General features: G+C 44.5%; 1 pseudogene; it reads left to right on the forward strand.

Annotated features, from left to right (window-relative positions):
- Positions 1–372: 372 nt before the first annotated feature.
- The window catches only part of LOC137522150 (transmembrane protein 26-like), a 39649-nt pseudogene continuing 21333 nt past the window's right edge, over positions 373–18688 (forward strand).

Below are 18688 nucleotides of genomic sequence, written 5' to 3' on the forward strand. Positions count from 1 at the left end.
GGAGTAGGAGGATAAATAAAATGTTCATCTCATCAGTTTATTTTCACATCAGGTTCACTTTAAGGGTGGTAAAGGACGTTTCCTGCAGTGGAAGCGGTGCACTAATACAGCAAGGACACGGCCCTTGGTAGGAGTTTGGCTCATTTCAAAAGCGGGGCCCAGTCAAATAACCATTATGCCATGGGCAGAAACAGGTATTTTGGCTTCATTTCTAGTAAGTTTGGCAAACTACTTAACTTGGTAAAGGGAAACACGTTCAAATCATTTTTAGAAAGCGTTACACTAAATGCTAAACTACAGAAAGTACCTATCATGTAGAAAACAACATGAAAGTTATATTTCTGTTTGTTTCTACAGGAAAAAAAAGGCAACATGGCCATCGCATACTGGAAGATTCTGTCGGCCTTCCTGAGTCGTGTTATTCTCACTTTTCATGGGTTCCTCCTGGTATGGCAAGTGGTCATAGTCAAAACAGGAACCTTCTGTTCTGGATGCTGGGGATTGGTCTTCTGTTGCTGTTTGTGGAGATGGTGATCACACTGACCATAACCAAGAAAGGAGATTGGAAGTGGTAATGGACTATTTTAGGGCAATGGAAGTTTCTGTAGAATACACATAGTTGAAAAGAAAATATAAAGGCCAAAGCAGTATCATTTCAGTGCATGAATAGACAATGAAGCCAAGGAGAAAGGAACACGTCGAATACAGAGCGGGAGATTTGGGCGCAGCCAGCACCACCATAGACCGTAATAGGAATTACAGCTGTAGCGGCGCACTATGAGAAACTTCAGCGCCGTCAGAATACGGAGCTCAAGTTACTTTTAAGGTACTGTAATTCGGCTACCAGCATTAGCTGGAAGCTTAATTACATCATTCCCCACCATCCACGTCTACCTGGAGGGGGAATAGTAATTAACACCTCCAGGACTTGTTCAGGAGCAGGGTAAGCCGTATATCGGCTGTATCCTGCACCCAAGTCTCCCGACAGTGATTTCATACGTACGCGGAAGAAAAGGCACATTCATAGCCAACTCACAGCAGATCTGTAGTAGCCATGTGTAGCCAGGCTGTTTGTTAACTAAACTCTGAGATAAAAAGTTGTGGTTACATTATCTATGCCTCCTGCTCATCAGCTGCAATCGTATCCCTATTTAAAGGTGCGTCGTTTACTACAGTATGGCGTGTGTACACGCCTTAAGCAGGACCTCGGCTCCCTATGCCATTTGAAGCAAAACAATATGTAGGGTAAGTATTAAGCTGCTTTCACATTAGGACGTTACAGGCACACGTTAGAGCAGCCTGTAACGCCGAACAACTCACAGTAATGAAAAATCAATGGGCTGTTCACAGTGCCCACGTTGTGTTGGAGTATAATGCTGCACGTTTAATGAAAGTGCAGCGTGCTGTGCGTTATACTCGTATGTGGGTGCATGCGAATGTTTGCACATGCTAAGTACTGTTTTGGTTTTTTTTTAATTTGAAGCATGCGCCGTTTTCGTTTGATAGTATGCATCAAAAAGTACGCATCACGTACGCATCAAGAGACGCATAACGCGGCTCTATATAATGTCCAACTTCAAAGCTAACATGCGTTGCGTTAGGGGCACGTTATGCGACCTTAACGTCGCATCTAACGCAACGTCTTGGTGTGAAAGAGCCCTTAGGGGTAAAGCTGGGTCTGCCTTACAATTTTGTGCAGCAGCCTCTCTCTGTAAGATGATTACTTGGGCTGCATCTTGTCATCATAACGGAGGGCGGTCATTTAAATTGTAATTTATCACATTGGCTAGTAGCAGTAAGTTAATAAGCTACAGCATGAAAAAAAAATAAGAAAAAGTTCTGTTGTTCCCTAATTCAGAAGCCTTGCAAATCCAGATCAGGTCATCAGCGCCTGACTTGGGTGCCACCATAGACCGTAAAGTTGATACTGCTATGGCAGTGCAGGGGAATTTCTCAAGAAATTCCTGTAATTCCGGTGCTGGCAATAGCCAGACTTCGAATTTTGCGTCTCCTCCAAGTTGCTACAACTCGGAGGGGGAAAAGTTTTTAACATGATCACGGAGTTTCAGTGGTAGCTGGGTGAGCCGTCTTTTGGCTCACCCTGCGCCCTACTGAACAATGATGGGATAATATGTGTGCCCCATATCTGTCCAGCACTAACCTCCCCCGGCTTTCCCTCTTCCTTACAGAGCTACTTCTCAGAGCAGCATAATAGTGCTTCATCAAAGCAGCTGGCAGCCATTGATGGCCAACACGTTAGCCAACAAGTAGTGTGAACAATGCGGGACAGTCTTGCCCACCTTATACTTTCCCATAGTGCCATTATTTGACCCTTCACACTGAAGTCAGGTTGGACAGGATGACAAATCAGACATGATCACCACCCGGGCTGCTCCCCCTCCACCCCCCAAAAGGCACAATCCTGATGGCCATTTTCATTCTGCATTAGTCAGTGTAGGGAGAGATGCCCCTGCTGCAGATAGCGGGACAGTAAGAGATAGGCTGTTATTTGATATTGTGCTGTGTAGCTGCTTCCTAGGTGCTCTGTTACTTCTAGTTCACCAGCTAGGGACCCCCAATAGTCCTTTTGAGGACTCTTCCAGACCACAAAAGTATTTTTGAGGAATGACATCAACACTGGCCCTGCTGTACTTGTTGTTTTGCATATTTTGTATATTGGTATGTACCATTGTTTATATTATTATGTACCCCATGTTTGTTTCTTACTACAACGCTATGGAATATGTTGGCACTTTATAAATCAATAATAATACTAGCTTTCTATAAACTCACCAGACCCAACCCGTAATACTATAAATGATGGGGCTACCAAAACCTGACCAGCATTTAGATAACCCGTGGGTATCCAACCTGATTTTGGGCTCTTTGTCTTTCACTATTGCATTTTAGGATACCACTATTGCATTTTTAGGATACTTAACATTCTCACAAAGATCAACCCCAGACTGATATATGTTCATGAGTTTATCAGGGCACATCGTGTTCCACCCCATAAATTCAATAGACTACTTACATTTGGTTTGGTGGTCTGAGCTACTCAATGCTGCAGTACAGTGCATATGGCATCATTCTCCAGCAGCTGTACACATCATCATGAGTGAGCGTATGTGTTTACTAAATCCTGCACTGCTGCAAATGAATTTTTCTATGAATAATTAAATAATATTGTGAACTGCAAAGCACCGACATACACTCAGCCTGACTGCTAGCTCCTTTCTCCAGACACCGCAAAATTTACTGTACTAATCACTCATAGTAGTAATAGCTGCATTTTAAAAAATCCCTCTAAATCATCCATGATTAGAGAGTTGCAAGACTGGTTACATTACATGTGTGCCTTATTATCTCATAACCCCGAGCCCCATTTATTAGTCAGTGAAGGGAAAATGTGAGCTACACTTTGATGTCTCTTGTTAATAAGTGGTCATCATCCATGTTTAAAAGATTAAGCTGTCGGCTGCTCTCAATTTGTCCTGATCTGCCTCCTGCACAGTTATTAGAGAAGATGCAGATTTAATGTAATCTCTGACCAGAAATCACTCCAACTGGTGACTGCTTAGAGAAGTAACGAAAAAAAAAGCAATCTACATTTTCTTAAATCATTCTCAGTGCAATAAGGCATACGTTCTGTAATGTAGACACATCAGCTATGAAAGAGTACACAAATGCCTGGAGCAGACAAATCCCTTGCCTTCCTGTGGTGCCTCTTTGGTAGAACATCCTTTATATTTTAATAAAATCCCTCTGTCACCCTTTGCTTCTCAGTTGTCCCACTGTCAGTTGTCATATATAGGTGTTTATAAATATATGTATTATTTGCATGCACCCTTTAACCACTTCACCCCCAAGGGCTTTTACCCTAACAGACCAGAGCAATTTTCACCAGTCAGCTCCTCCCTTTCATTTGCCAATAACTTTATCACTACTTATCACAACAAAATGATCTATATCTTGTTTTTTTTCCACCAATAGGCTTTCTTTGGGTGGTACATTTTGCTATGAATTATTTTATTCTAAATGCATTTTAACAGGAATAAAATGAAAAAAAAAATATTATTTCTGTTTTCAGCCATTATAGTTTTAAAATAAAATGTGCTACTGTGAATAAAACCAATGTGTTTTATTTGCCCATTTGTCCTGGTTATTGCAACATTTAAATGATGTCCCTAGTACAACGTATGGCGACAATATTTTATTTGGAAATAAAGGTGCATTTTTCAATGTCCCTCACTGATTATAAGCCCATATATGCAAATATAACAGTAATATACTCTCATGCCATACATGGTAAAAAAAAAACGGAGTCCCTAACTTAAAGAGACACTGAAGCGAAAAAAAAATATGATATAGTGAATTGGTTGTGTACTATGATTAATTACTAGAAGATTAGCAGCAAATAAAATATTCTCATATTTTTATTTTCAGGTATATAGTGTTTTTTCTAACATTGCATCATTCTATAATATGTGCAGATTACACAACATTCAGCATTCAAAATGAGTCTTTCAGAGCAGTCTGTGCACTAATGACCTCTCCTCTAGCAGAGGAAAAGAAAACAGTTGAGATAATAAAAGTCAGATAACAGCCCTCTCCAAGACTAAACTTAGTCAGAGAGTTAATGGCTTGTTTGCATAGAGATAACAAGTGGAGTTTCTTAACTCTTCCTGTACTGGAAACAATTAGACTGATGTATCGTATCTTAATGTTTTATTTCTTAGCTGTACTACACATACAAATCATAATATCATAAAAAAAAATTCGCTTCAGTGTCTCTTTAACTATTTATGTTTTGTTTTTTTAATTCTGTCATTTTTATTTTTTTTTTGCATTTTGTTTTATTTTGGTTACTATGGGGGAGGGGGGGGGGGGCAGGGGAGGGCTGTAAGGCGGTATTTATTTATTTTTATTTAATGTAAAAAGGTGTAAAATGCAGTGTAAAATGTGTATTTTTATGTTTACTTGTATGTTTTTTTACTACTAAGGAAAACAAAAGTTTGCTTTCTTAAAACAGAAAGAATTTGCGATAATTCAGGTTGGAGTGAGCTTGGAGTGAGATGTCCTCACAAACACTAGTCTATGTGCTTTGAGCAACCACACAGACAATGTGGTTACAGGAAAGATCATTAGCTTCTCATTGAAGCCATGATCTTTCCCTAGCTTATATTTGTTCAGGGAATACTTTTTCCCTTTCACGAATCGCAGCTAACCGAGACCCGACGGGCACGCCTGGTGGATGCGTGTATTTACGGCAGCGGGGGAGGACATTTTAAAACATTCTGTGCTCCGTTAAGAGGAACCAACAGGATGTTTTAAGACTACGAGTGGTCAGGTTGTAGTAAAATAATCACATCGCTTTTTTAAAAACACTGTGTTTTTCTAGTATGCTTTTGTGACCATTCAATCATTTTAAGCAGGGGTGTCAAACTTGGAAGCAAGAAATTTAGGCGCCGCTAATGACAGAAGTTTGGACGCCACCATAGATGCCCATTGAAATTGCAGTATTGAAGGGGAATTTAGGTGCCCAATGTTTGTCATGCACCGCGGGCGCCAAAATGACCCATGCTATTTGGTAGGTATTTGATAAGCATAGGCACCTATGGCGTTACCCGTAAAATTAACTTGTTTTATTTTTTGGGGCAATTGACGGCAGAGGTTAGTGATTGGCAGCGGAGGGTGGTTAAGGTTAGGCGTGCGAGAGTGGTTAAGGAGGTTGGGCAGTGGGGTGGTTAAGGCATTGGGGTTAGGTATCAGGTAGGGTGTTTTTAAAGGGGGGGCCACTAGGTGTCAGGAAGGTAGTCTGTGCGGGGGTGTTGGTTAGGGTTAGGCATCGGGGGAAGGGTTCTGTGTGAGAGCAGGGTTAGGTTTAGCTATAGTAAAATATTGGTATTTAATACCAATATTATATGATCCTTCTTTACACTTAATAGTAGAAGATCGGTAAATTTACTAATATTATACTATTGGCTTTCTTAGGCCCCCAAATTTCCAGGTACCCTTTTATTACATACACGTCGAACTCAATCACATAAGGGGACAAAATCTAACATACAGTGTAAGATGCAGGACAAATTGTTTACTAAGAATTAAAGTGACAATGTTTCAACCAAAAATATGAATTTGAGGAGAGTGCAACAAACTTTTACCTTAAAGTGTTCCAGAGACAAACTAACTTGAAAGATTTATACATACCTGGGGCTTCCCCCACCCCATCTGCACAGATCGCTCCCACACCGCCATCCTCAGCCTTCTTCAGCTCCGGTACCTGCGCAGTACTATTCTCCGCTGAAGAGAGATGGAGAGAGCGCACTGCGCATGCTCGTACTGGCCGCACCTGGCCGACGTTACTGGACCTGGTACCAGAACTGGAGAAGGCTGAGGACGGCTGCATGGGAGCGATGCGTGTGGATGCGGCTGGAGAAAGCCCCGGGTATGTGTTAAAATGCTGACATATTTTGTACTCCTTTACCACTAATATTGCATCATAACAAAAAATATGTATTGGTTTGTCTTCTCAAGCGCAAGTATTTATTTGCCTTCCCATCTTTTATTAAATTGTCTTCATTCAACGTCAACATCTCTCTTCTCAGTTAATTTGGGATTGCTGATATTGCTGATAATGCTAGCCTCTGCTCATTGAAAAATGAGCTGTGAAACTGCTCTAGCAGTGGAACATCACTTCCTAGGTCGTGAAATCAAAGTGCCATGTTGGAGATATAGTTTACAGTCTATACACAATAGATGTTATCTGAGACAATCATGTACATTTGAAGATCTTGGGGCCACATGAAATGACTAGAAGGGCTGGATTCAGCCTGTGAGCCATACGTTTGACACCCGTGTTTTATAGTGTGAAAATTAACTTTTGCTTACTAACCCTTTATGTTCTTACAACTGGAGGTAATGCAGGAGGCCGAGTTCTTTGTCTAAATATTTTTGCACATTTAAAACTGGGAGTTGAAATTATGAGCAAATCTGGTGACCTTCTCAACAGATAGAGGGACTGACTGAGCAGAAAACTGAAACTGTCAAAGAAAAGCTTACCGTAACTATGTACCTGTAAAATGACGCATTGTCTGTTGTCATTTAGGTGTTGTCCTATGGTGTTTCTGTACTTGTCATCGGTTATACCTTCTGTATTCTTGTTGGAAATTGAATTTCTGCAAATGCGAACCTTTGGGTGCAATTCTTCAACAAGCAACAATTACACAACACAGGTATGAAGTTATCTTTATTTTATCAATATTTAAAAAGACAAACTTATATTTATATATTATAAAGTTATATTTATGTATTATTTTTTTGTGGGTGGTGGTGCGGGGGAAGGGAGAAAAATGAAGACTTCCTAGTTCCCTTTAGCCCTCTGCAAAATCCTTGTGGTCTTTGTCCACTTTGAAGAGACTCTGTAACAAAATGTTCATCCTTATTTCTTCTATCCTATAAGTTCCTATGCCTGTTCTAATGTGGTCTGGCTTACTGCAGCCTTTCCTACTTGCACAGTGACTGTATTATCTCTGTTATATGATCTAATCTTCTCTCCTATGTGGGCTCTGTCGGGCTGAGGCACTCAGACTTGAATGTGCAGGGCTGCTTGTGATTGGCTAGAAGCTATACACACCCTCTCCAGGCTCTGTATGACTCTCACACTCTGCTTATGTGAGCCTATCACAAGCTGGTTAGTTTGTTTGTAAACACTGCCTAAAACTGGCATTTACAAGCCAGGATTGCAGCAGAGAGTGGCAGAAACAGCACAGAGGGGCCCAGGAGAACATAATGAATAGAATGGTATGCTTTTTGTTGTAAGAATTTTAGAGTACAGATTCTCTTTAACATAATTGGATAGTCTGTAACACATCAGTCCTAAAACTGATCAGTCCTAAAACATTCTGTTTTGATGGTAATTTGTTTTTGGCTGAGGCTGCCCAGTGCTGGTAACAGACATTACAACGATTTTACTTTATCTTTTAATAAACTTCCCATTATTCTTTCGTGTTGATCCTAGTTTACCATACTCCAGTGTTTTGTATGTTCTATATATTATTTAAATAGACACTGAAGCGAAAAAAAAAATTATGATATAATGAATAGAGATGGCCCGAACCTCCGATTTTCGGTTCGCGCGAACTTTGGCAAACCGCAATACACTTCAATGGGGAGGCGAACTTTGAAAACTAGAAAAATTTATGCTGGCCACAAAAGTAATGGAAAAGATGTTCCAAGGGGTCTAACACCTGGAGGGGGCATGGAGGAGTGGGATACACTCCAAAAGTCCAGGGGAAAAATCTGGATTGGATGCAAAGCAGCGTTTTAAGGGCAGAAATCACATTGAATGCTAAATCGCAGGCCTAAAGTGCTTTAAAACATCTTGCATGTGTATACATCAATCAGGGAGTGTAATTAGAGTACTGCTTCACACTGACACACCAAACTCACTGTGTAACGCAACCGCAAACAGCTGTTTGGGTAGTGACGGCCGTGCTGGACTGGTGCGCACCATGGCCAGAGTGCAGGCCGTGGCGGTTTTCAAGCCCATATGGTCGCCGGGCTGTGGTAGCTCAATGATAGAACAACAGTGACTGTCCAGCTGATCAAATTTGGTCTGTCCACAATGCAGCAACAACCTTATTATCTTGGGTGTGCCACCCCCCTAGACACTCATATAGCCGGCAGTCATTGCTTCATTGTGATACGCAAGCCCCTTCACTGCGGCAAGGTAATGATCACGAAGGGGAATGGGCACATGTACATGCCTTTTGTTTTGTTGTTGCAGCCGCAGTGCAGCCAGAAAAATTAGGCAGGCATGTACACGCACCACAAAAATTAGTATAGCGGCCGCTGCTAGCAGTGGCCTTACAAATTCAGGAATCCTTCTGGAGTCCTGGACCCTGTTGGTGACGGCGGAGAAGGCAGTCAAGCGGCCTGCGGGCAGATATGCTGTGTGGGGAGTGACTTAGTCTTGGGGCAGGCAGTCACACGGGGTGCAGGCAGAGATGCTGTGTGTGGGGACTGACTTAGTCTTCGGGCAGGCCTGAGCGTGCTTTGCAGACCAGGCATCCGTGGTCAGATGGACCCTTGACCCAACGCTGTGTGCCAGAGATGTCACCACTTGCCTTTCAACATCACGGTACAGTTTAGGTATCGCCTTTTTTGAGAAAAAATTGCAGCCTGGTATCTTCCACTGCGGTGTGTGGCTTTGCTTTTGTGTGCTGCTTTTCCTCAGGTGGTCATCTCATTGCAGTTTGTGCTTTGTAATCATGTGCCTTCATAAGGTAGTTATCCCTACGCGGGTCTTGGTCTTTCCACGGCTCAATTTTTGGTGGCAGAGAGTACAGATGGCATTGCTCTCATCTGAGGCAGACACACAAAAAAACACAACAGGTAGGTGTATGCAGTGATGGGTATCACAATGTGCACCTGTCACACACAGACAGGTAACGGACAGGTACAGTGACACTGCGTGCGCTCAGCTCACGTAGGTAGATGGGTGCACTGTGAACAACAGGTAGGTAGGTAGGTATATGCAGTGATGGGTATTACAATGTGCACCTGTCACACACAGACAGGTAGCAGACAGGCACAGTGACACTGTGTGCGCTCAGCTCACGTAGGTAGGTTGGTGCACTGTGAACAACAGGTAGGTAGGTATATGCAGTGATGGGTATTACAATGTGCACCTGTCACACACAGACAGGTAGCGGACAGGCACAGTGACACTGTGTGCGCTCAACTCACGTAGGTAGGTGGGTGCACTGTGAACAACAGGTAGTATTACAGGTATTACAATGTGCAGCTGTCACACACACACAGGTAGTCACTGAATGTGCTGTGCCAGGCAGTGGCACACACATGGTATGAATTATCAACGCTGTCTATGCAACACAAGTGTCAGTGGGGCACACAGAAAAAAAATAGATCACAAGAACAAGATTAGCTCTCAAAAGAGCTGTTGTGGGGTGCTATTTTAGCAATAAGAATCAGCAAGGAGCAAGCTAAGAAGCCTACAAGACTTTGAGTCATCAGGCAAAAAAAAAAAATGAGTTTCACTTACCTGGGGCTTCTACCAGCCCCATGCAGCCATCCTGTGCCCTCGTAGTCACTCACTGCTTCTCTAGTCCCCCTCCGTCAGCTCGTTTAGCTTTTGCCGACCTTGGGGTCGGCGGGCCGCATTGCGTACATTTTTACGCATTCCCGCTGGTGCAGGAACATTAATGCATACATTTTTACGCGTTAGAGGTTCGACGCGTACAATTTTACGCGTTAAACCGCTAATGCGTAAAATTATATGCGTTAATGTTCCTGCACCAGCGGGAATGCGTAAAAATGTATGCAATGCGGCCCACCGACCTCAAGGTCGGCAAAAACTAAACGAGCTGACGGAGGGGGACCAGAGCTGCAGTGAGTGACTAGGAGGGCACAGGATGGCTGCATGGGGCTGGTAGAAGCCCCAGGTAAGTGAAACTCATTTTTTTTTTTGATGACTCCTCTAATCTTTCCCTATGAGAGTCTGCAGCAGCAGCAGCAGTAGCTGCCCCTTTTCTATTTATTGCAGGCACACAAGTGAGTAAAATGGCCGGTGATGCCTGCCTTTTATAAGGGGGGGGGAGTGGCTCCAGGAGGGAGTGTAGCCTAATTGGCTACAATGTGCCTGCTGACTGTGATGTAGATGGTCAAAGTTGACCCTAATAGTGCATTATGGGGGCGAACCGAACTTCCAGAAAAGTTCGCATTTGCTGGCGAACGCAAACCACCGAAGTTTGCCGGGAACCATTCGCCAGCGAACCGTTCGGGCCATCTCTAATAATGAATTGGTTGTGTAGTACGTATAATTACTAGAAGATTAGTAGCAAAGAAAATATTCTCAGATTTTTATTTTCAGTTATATAGCGTTTTTTCTAACATTGCATCATTCTCTAATATGTGCATTTTACACAACACTCAGCATTCTAAATGTTTTTACAGAGCAGGCTGTGAACTATTGACCTGTCCTCTGGCAGAGAAAAAGAAAATCCTTGACTGAAAGCTCAGATAACAACCTTCAGAACTCAGAGTTCTCTGCGACTTTGAAAGATGTAGAGCTCAATGCCTTTTTTGCATAGATAACAACTTGAGTCTCTTAACTCTTCCTGTACTGGAAATAACATTAGACTTCTGTTTCTGTTCATAATGTTTTATTTCTTAGCTGTACTACTCATACAAATCATTATATCATATTTTTTTTTCGCTTCATGGATATACAGTAGAAACCTATTACTCCCAAATCAAGTTCCATAGGTATTATAGTGGAGTATCCTAAAATTTATCAGGTTTAGCGTTGGATCCAAGTTACGAGTCTCTCTTTTACAGACTCAAGTGACAGGCAGCCTATTGGCAAAATCAAAGTGCAGGGATCACATCCTTTAAATCCACAGGACCCAATGGAGCTGAGGGTGAGCTTATAGGAGCGGCTGATACTTTACAGGGTGCGCGCGTAAATTAGCAGCACACGCTACTCATACTAAGCTGCGCTGATTCAGTGAATCAAGCCCATAGGCTTCAATTTACTTAGACATGTTCTGTTCAAAAATGTTGGTCGGGTAAATACAGCATTTGGTATTTCAGACTTTCTTTTTCAAGTTCACTAAGATTTCCACACTTGTGGTAAATGTTTGGTAATTTGCCCAAAATGATGCTTCAATTCATTAAGCCCTGCTCGGTATGTCTCACCAGCTGTACCGTAGGTCAGGCAGCAAGCTGTGATTCTTCTCTCTGCATGTGCCATTCCTGTGTCAGTATTGTAAAGCACAAGGCTTCCAGCATCCCTTTAGATGTGCGCGCATGCCACTAGAGATCTCTTTTCTGTGTATCAGTATAGAGATCTGCACCGCTAAAGGGATACAGAAAAGCCTCTTTGAATGTCTATTTCTCTTGCTCTGTCATTCTTATGTCCTACTTGCCAGTGCATCGGATCAAATGGGGTGAGTAGCAGAAGGGGGAGGTTCTTCCTGTTGGCTCTTGTCTGTCAATGCTGTTGCATGCTGTTTGCTTCATACCAACAGATCAGAGCTGGTCTTAACCTCTTGAGGACCACAGTGTTAAACCCCTCTAAAGACCAGGCCATTTTTTGTAAAATAGGCCAAGCTGCAGGGCTGCACAACACAGCACACAAGTAACCCCCCCCCCATTTTCTCCCCACCAACAGAACTCTCTGTTGGTGGGGTCTGAACGCCCCCAGATGTTTATTTATTTTGTTACAAGTATTTTTGTTATTTATTTTTTATTAAATTTGTGTATTTTTTTTTATCCCTCTCCCTCCCTCCCCCCGCCAGCCAATCTGCGTGTTCGGCTGTCATACGCTTCAGCCTATGACAGCCGATCACTTCCCTGCCTATGGAGGGGACAGCGGTGTCATATGGCTGTCCCCAGTACAGCGCTGCCTTAAATCTCAGCGCTGTATGGGGTATTTAGACATCGGTTTCGCCGTCTAACAGTTTCCGATCGGCGACCACCGCTGGGAGACTGAAGGCCGAGCAGAGCTCCGCTTACCAAGCAGGAGAAGCGCGCAGCGTGCGCGTGATCTCCTGCAAACGCAAGCCCCAGGACTTTACGCCAAATAGCGTTAGGCGGTCAAGGGGCTGCCGCCGCGGCCACTCCCATCGCCGTGACACGGTTGGCAATAGGTTAAATACCGATAACTGTTACCTGTTTTACCGAATGCTCCAATCTTTGTGAGTTGACATTTCTTGAGATATTTACTGCACAAGTCGGTAATTTACCTCACTAGTCTGCAATTTTACTTTTTAGTATCAGCCTTAGTGAATTGAGGTTTAGCAAGCTGTTTGGAAAAATCAGCTGGTTTCTGCATTACGGAATACGGTAATGTACCGGTATGTTGAATTGAAGACTTAGGACCTGCACCTTCAGATTCTCCAAAAACAGTTTCAGATTCAGTAAAGTACAGTATTCTGATGAGCTGATCTCTCCATACTAACCCCTAACAGTGACAACACTGATTTGCTGATTTCCAAGAGATATCCATTTTTGTCCAATAAACAATTTGTTTTTTCTATTGGGTGGAAAAAAAATCAACCCTTGCTTGAGTCATACTGAAATGCAGTGGCAGGGCAGCTTTCAGTCTCATGCACATTTTTTTTTATTAAAGCAAGAGGCAATTATGGGTTTATTTAAAAAAATATTGTGGTACTACATGCAACTGCAGTCACATAACCAAAAATTCACAAATCTTTCAGCAGCCCCTACTAGGATCTGATTCTAACGCCTTTAATTGCAAACAAGTTTTAATTAACCTAATGCAGATTTGCTTGGGTTAATTAAAATTTGGGGAAAATGTAATCTGCAGCCATTCTTAGACTGTTAATCGCAGGGTTTTCAAACTTGGCACACTTGGTCACTGGGTGAATGGGATTAATATTCAGGAAAGTGGGTGGAGTCTACAACAGCCAATAAAAAAAAATCACCTATTGATTTTCAAGGGTGAATATTTAAACTCCTGCCATTCTTACACTGTTAATGGCAGAGGCTTCAAACTTGCTACAGTCGGTCATTGGGTGACTGGGGTTCAAATTCACTGAAGGGGGTGGAGCCACAAACAGCCAAACAGTTTTCTTTGGTGGATCAACTTAGCCATTGAGTGACTGTGTGTCAAGGTTACAAAAAGTGGGCAGAGCCAAAAACAATTTTTACTGGGAAAATATAGACTGCAGCCATTCTTACACTTTTAATTGCAGAGTTCTCAAACTTTGCATAGTTGGTCACTGGATGACTGGGAATAATATTCAGGGAAGTGGGTGGAGCCAACAACCTCCAATCAAAATTCATCTGTTGAATTTCAAGGGAGATATTTAAATTGTTGCCACGTTTACACTGTTAATAGCAGAGGCCTCAAGCCTGGTACAGTCGGTCACTGGGTGACTGGGGTTCAAATTCTGGAAAGGGGGCAGGGCCACAAACAGCCAATCAGATTTGTTTAATACTATGGGAATATACAAATGATTGATACCAAGGACCCCGAAGCTCATAAACTTGGTCATTGAGTGACTGTATGTTAAAGTTAGAAACAGTGGGTGGAGCCAAAAACAACTAACTTTTTACATGGGAAAAGATAAACTGCAGCTGTTCTTATACTGTTAATGGCAGGGTTCTCAAACTTGACACAGTTGGCCAATGGGTGACTGGAATTAATATTCAGAAAAGTGGGTGGTGCCTACAACAGCCAATCAAAAATTCACCTATTGATTTTACAGGGGAATATTTACTTTGCTGCCATTCTTAAACCCTTAAAGTGAATGTTTACCTATTTAAAAACCAAAAAGTCAGATACTCACCTAAGGAGAGGGAAGGCTCGGTCCTAATGAGCCTTCCCTCTCCTCTCCCGGTGCCCGGTGTCAGGAATATACTGGGGTGCTTATGATGTAAGGATAATATTTTCATTTGCCTGTCTGACTGCTATGTACTGTACTTCAGATGCGTATGTATGGGTCATCATCTGGCTTTGGGGGAAGCTGTACTTGTCTGTGTGACAGTGTGGAATACAATTACCCTCAGTTCCTGGGAGAGCAGGGAGCTAATTAGAAGCCCTATTGTCCCATTATACCAATCAGGACATAGTCAGGGAACTTCAAAGACCTACATTTGCATCTAAAGAGGACTTCAGTGAATAATGCTTGGGGTAATAAGACAATGGCAGAAGTGAAGTGTGTTGAAGTCCTTTTGATACCATTTGCTACCTGTGGAAATTGAATTATTGGTGGAGGTGCAACCTCCTTATCTTGGATCAGCTAGGAAGTACTGTCAACAATGGGGTTGTCACCTGTAACTTGGACTAGGGAAATCTTTTCATGTATGTGGGCTATTGTACATTTTTCGCAGGTGGATGTTAGATCTCTGGAGATCCAATTATGACTGAGGATGTAATTAAATCTAGCTTCCCCCCGTCCACACAGGCTTACAGCCTCGAGGCGAATATTTCATTATAAAAACCAGGGGACATCTACCTCAAATCAGTTCTCTTCTGACGGTAGCTACGGCTGGTCTCCTGGCCTAAGCTAGTGGACTCCTGGCCTAGCCAGAACTGTGTCCGTCCACACAAAAGTCCACGATTCTTCTATCTGGACCCCTTTATTTTGGTAAGCAAAATCGCTTTGTGTGTTATCTTTGTAACTTTTATCTTGTAACATTTTTACTTTGTTTTTGTAATCTTTTTGTATATATTAAGTTCTGCACTGTTCTATGTTTTTCTAGAATACTAAATTATTATTTAATAAGTTTGACTTCTGCTGTACTAAACTAACACTCATAGCCTAGAAGAGACTGAAGTGTAACCGTGCATAAGTTCATGCCTAGTTGTATGTTTGAGCAACACTATCGTATGAAATTGTAATTGCATTGTGTGTGGGGGCGTTTGTCATATGTTGGCCTAAGCGCGCAGCTGACCCAACGTACGAACAACGCCAGTGCGAGTAGCGACAGCAGAGTGGCTAACAGTATCGTTCGGAACGACTGTTAGTGGGTCTTTGCTTCACGACAGTGTAAGATTGCAACTGTGTGTGTGTGTGGGTGCGTGGCGTTCCCGTATTTGGCCTAAGCGCAAAGCTGACCCAAAATTTCGAAAACGCGGAGTGCGCGCTGAGCACTCGATAGCTGAGTGAACGTGTCTAGCAACGCTAGTGGTGGCAGTGGGAAGTGTTTGAGGGGTTCCAGCCTTGGTTGTAGCTTAAATAAGGCTGTTCCCCGCTTAATCTGGTCAAACCCGCAGTCGGGAACCGTATACGCAGGCGTGCCGCGGGCCGGTTCCTGACATAATTGGTGGCAGTGGTGGGATCGTTTGGTACATTAGTACGCAGTTTAGCTCGCTATTCTGAGTACTAAAGGCTGGAAGCTTGCTAGAAGCAACTAGCCTACAGAAGTCTACTCAGTGCAGAATCTATATACTTTTTTTTTGTTCAAAGATACACACTTGGTGTTTGCTTTCCCTCCCCCCCCCTTTTTTCTTTTTATTTTTTGCAACACGATGGCTCAGAAAGCATCCAGCTATGCAAGGCAAAACAAAGAGATGCTACTCAACCTGTGTGAGCACAGAGGCATCGAGACGGTGAGCGGCCAGACTAAGGAGCAGTTAGTTCGTGCGCTCGAGGAGCATGATGAGGCAGAGCAAGCCCGTGCTTCAACGTCAGCGGGTGCAGCTCACGACACGACAGAGGAGGAATCGCTCCCGCCACAGAATGCGAGTGGAGACGATGTCCTGGATGATCCACCGAACACGGAGATGACATCTCTGGAAGCTGATCTACGGCTACTGAACTCGGCCGATCCTGAACTGCGCCTAAAGCTGATCCTACTGCACCGACAGGCAGAGAAGGAACAAGCGGCACAGCGACTCCAGGCCGAGAGGGAAAGACTCCAGGCCGAGAGGGAACAAGCTGCCCAGCGACTCCAGGCCGAGAGGGAAAGTGCTGAACGGCAACACCAGCTGGAGCTGGCTAAACTTCAGCAGCAGAACCGGTCTGCTGGACCCGCAGAACGCGAAGGTGAGCGAGTCCACTGAATCCCCCTGGATAAGTTCCCTGCTATGGACAAGGACTCTGACATAGACACTTTCCTACAAGGGTTTGAAAGGACTTGTCGGCAGTATGGGGTGCCCCGTGAGCAGTGGGCAAGATACCTCACACCAGGGCTGAGAGGCAAGGCCCTGGAGGCGTTTGTGAGTCTCCCCCAGGAGGAAGAAACAGACTTTGAGGCGATTAAGAAAGCCATTATTGCGCGATACCACCTCACGCCAGAGGTGTATCGCAAACGTTTCAGGACAGTGCAGCGAGGTCCTAATGACAGTTACCTGGATCATGCGTGCAACCTGCGCACTGCCTTCCAGCAGTGGTTAAAAGGACTGTCGGTTGAAACCTTTGATGCCCTGCAGGAACTGATAATAAAAGACCAGTTCCTCCACACTTGTCCTGTTGAGGTCCGGCTGTTTGTGCTGGATCGAGAACCAAAGACAGTGGATGAGGCTGCGGAAATGGCCGATGCCTACACTGCCCATAGAGCACCTGAGTCCCGGAGGACTACTACGCCCAGCTGGAGAGGAGAACAGATTGCTAAACCTGTTTCACCCAGCACCCAGAGGAGGCAAGCACCGCTGTCTCCTGGATTCAAGCAACCTGACACTCGGAAATGCTTTGTATGTGACAGGGTGGGTCATATCAGCACGACTTGCCCAGAGAGGAAGAGGGAGGCCCCAAAATCCAGTGAGGCCTCAAACGCCAGTGAAGTCCCAACGGCATTGTGTGCTACCAGGAATGCCACTGGCTATGCAGAGAATCTGCAGCTTGTCACGGTTGGGGGTACAGTTGCCACTGGGCTGAGAGACACTGGAGCAGAAGTGACTCTCATACATCCCCAGCTTGTGAACCCGGAGCAGTACATACCTGGGAAAATGATTGCTGTCAGAGGAATTGGGGGTGTCACCCCCGCCATACCCACCGCCTTGGTCCACCTGGACTGGGGGGCCGGCAGCGGATTGAAAGAAGTTGGGGTAACCGACAAAATCCCCACCAACGTGTTGCTGGGTACTGACCTGGGACGGTTAGTGGCCCGGTATGAGCCTACTCCAAACCCCGTGGAGCCTGCATCCCCAGCAGAAGTTCAGGACTCTTGCAAGGTACTGTCTGATAATGCTGTGCAAATGGGGAGTGCTGGTGAGGCCCCAGGGGCTATGGACTGTGTGCTAGGAGCCAGCCCTAGTGAGTCTCCAGTGCCTAGGCCTGGAGTGGGACATGTTGATACAAAGAATGCAGAAATTGATAATGTCATTTATGACGCACGGACTATCGAGGCGATCGATGCAAGAACTGTTGATGCTACTTGTGAAGTGCTGAGTAGCAATGGGTGTAATGCTGCAGATAATGTTGATGTTTTATGTGAGGGCCCAAATGACCATATATGTAGGGCTGATTATGCTGATGTCACCTGTGTTGTGCTACATAATGCTGTGTGTCATGTGGACACTCCGTCAGCTGCCGGAGTAACCAGCGGCGCTCGCTGGGCTGCAGCAGGTGGACTGTCCACTGAAGGGGCAGATGGCACCAGGCCAGATCCTCCCCCTTCAGATGGTTTCAAGACCAAAGGCGATGTGATTTACGATGTGTGTAATGTGGGCGCTCCCTCAGCTGCCGTGGTAACCCGCAGCGCTAGCGAGTCTACAGCACAGGGACTGTCCACCGAAGTGGCAAATGCTGCTGGGTCAGCCACATCTAATTCGGACCCTGGCCCTGAGGGCCCAGGAGCCTCTCCGTCTGCAGCCTTCCTAGAATGTGTGACAGGCAGCACTGAGCTCTCTGGGGCTGTTCAATTTGACAGCAGCCTGGAAGAGCTCAGGGGGCTAGCCAGCAGGTCACCAGCTGGGAGGGGCGGGCTGAGAGGGTTCTGGGAAGTTATTCCCTCGGAGCTGTCCGGAGGGGAAGAGGCAGACCAGCAGATAATCGATCCCCAAAGGGACCGAGAGATAGCTCCTGCCACTATAGAGAAAGTGCGTGTAGCGACGGTTGGAACCCTCCCCCAGCTGCAGCACTGTCTCTATGGTCGCGAATTCACGGTTGTCACTGACCCTCATTCCCCTGGTTGGTTACGTCAGGTTGTCAGGGGCAATGACACATTGCAGCAACCTGACCTAGCTTTCCAG

This window comes from Hyperolius riggenbachi, chromosome 6 (assembly GCF_040937935.1).
Source record: "Hyperolius riggenbachi isolate aHypRig1 chromosome 6, aHypRig1.pri, whole genome shotgun sequence".
Classification (NCBI taxonomy): domain Eukaryota; kingdom Metazoa; phylum Chordata; class Amphibia; order Anura; family Hyperoliidae; genus Hyperolius; species Hyperolius riggenbachi.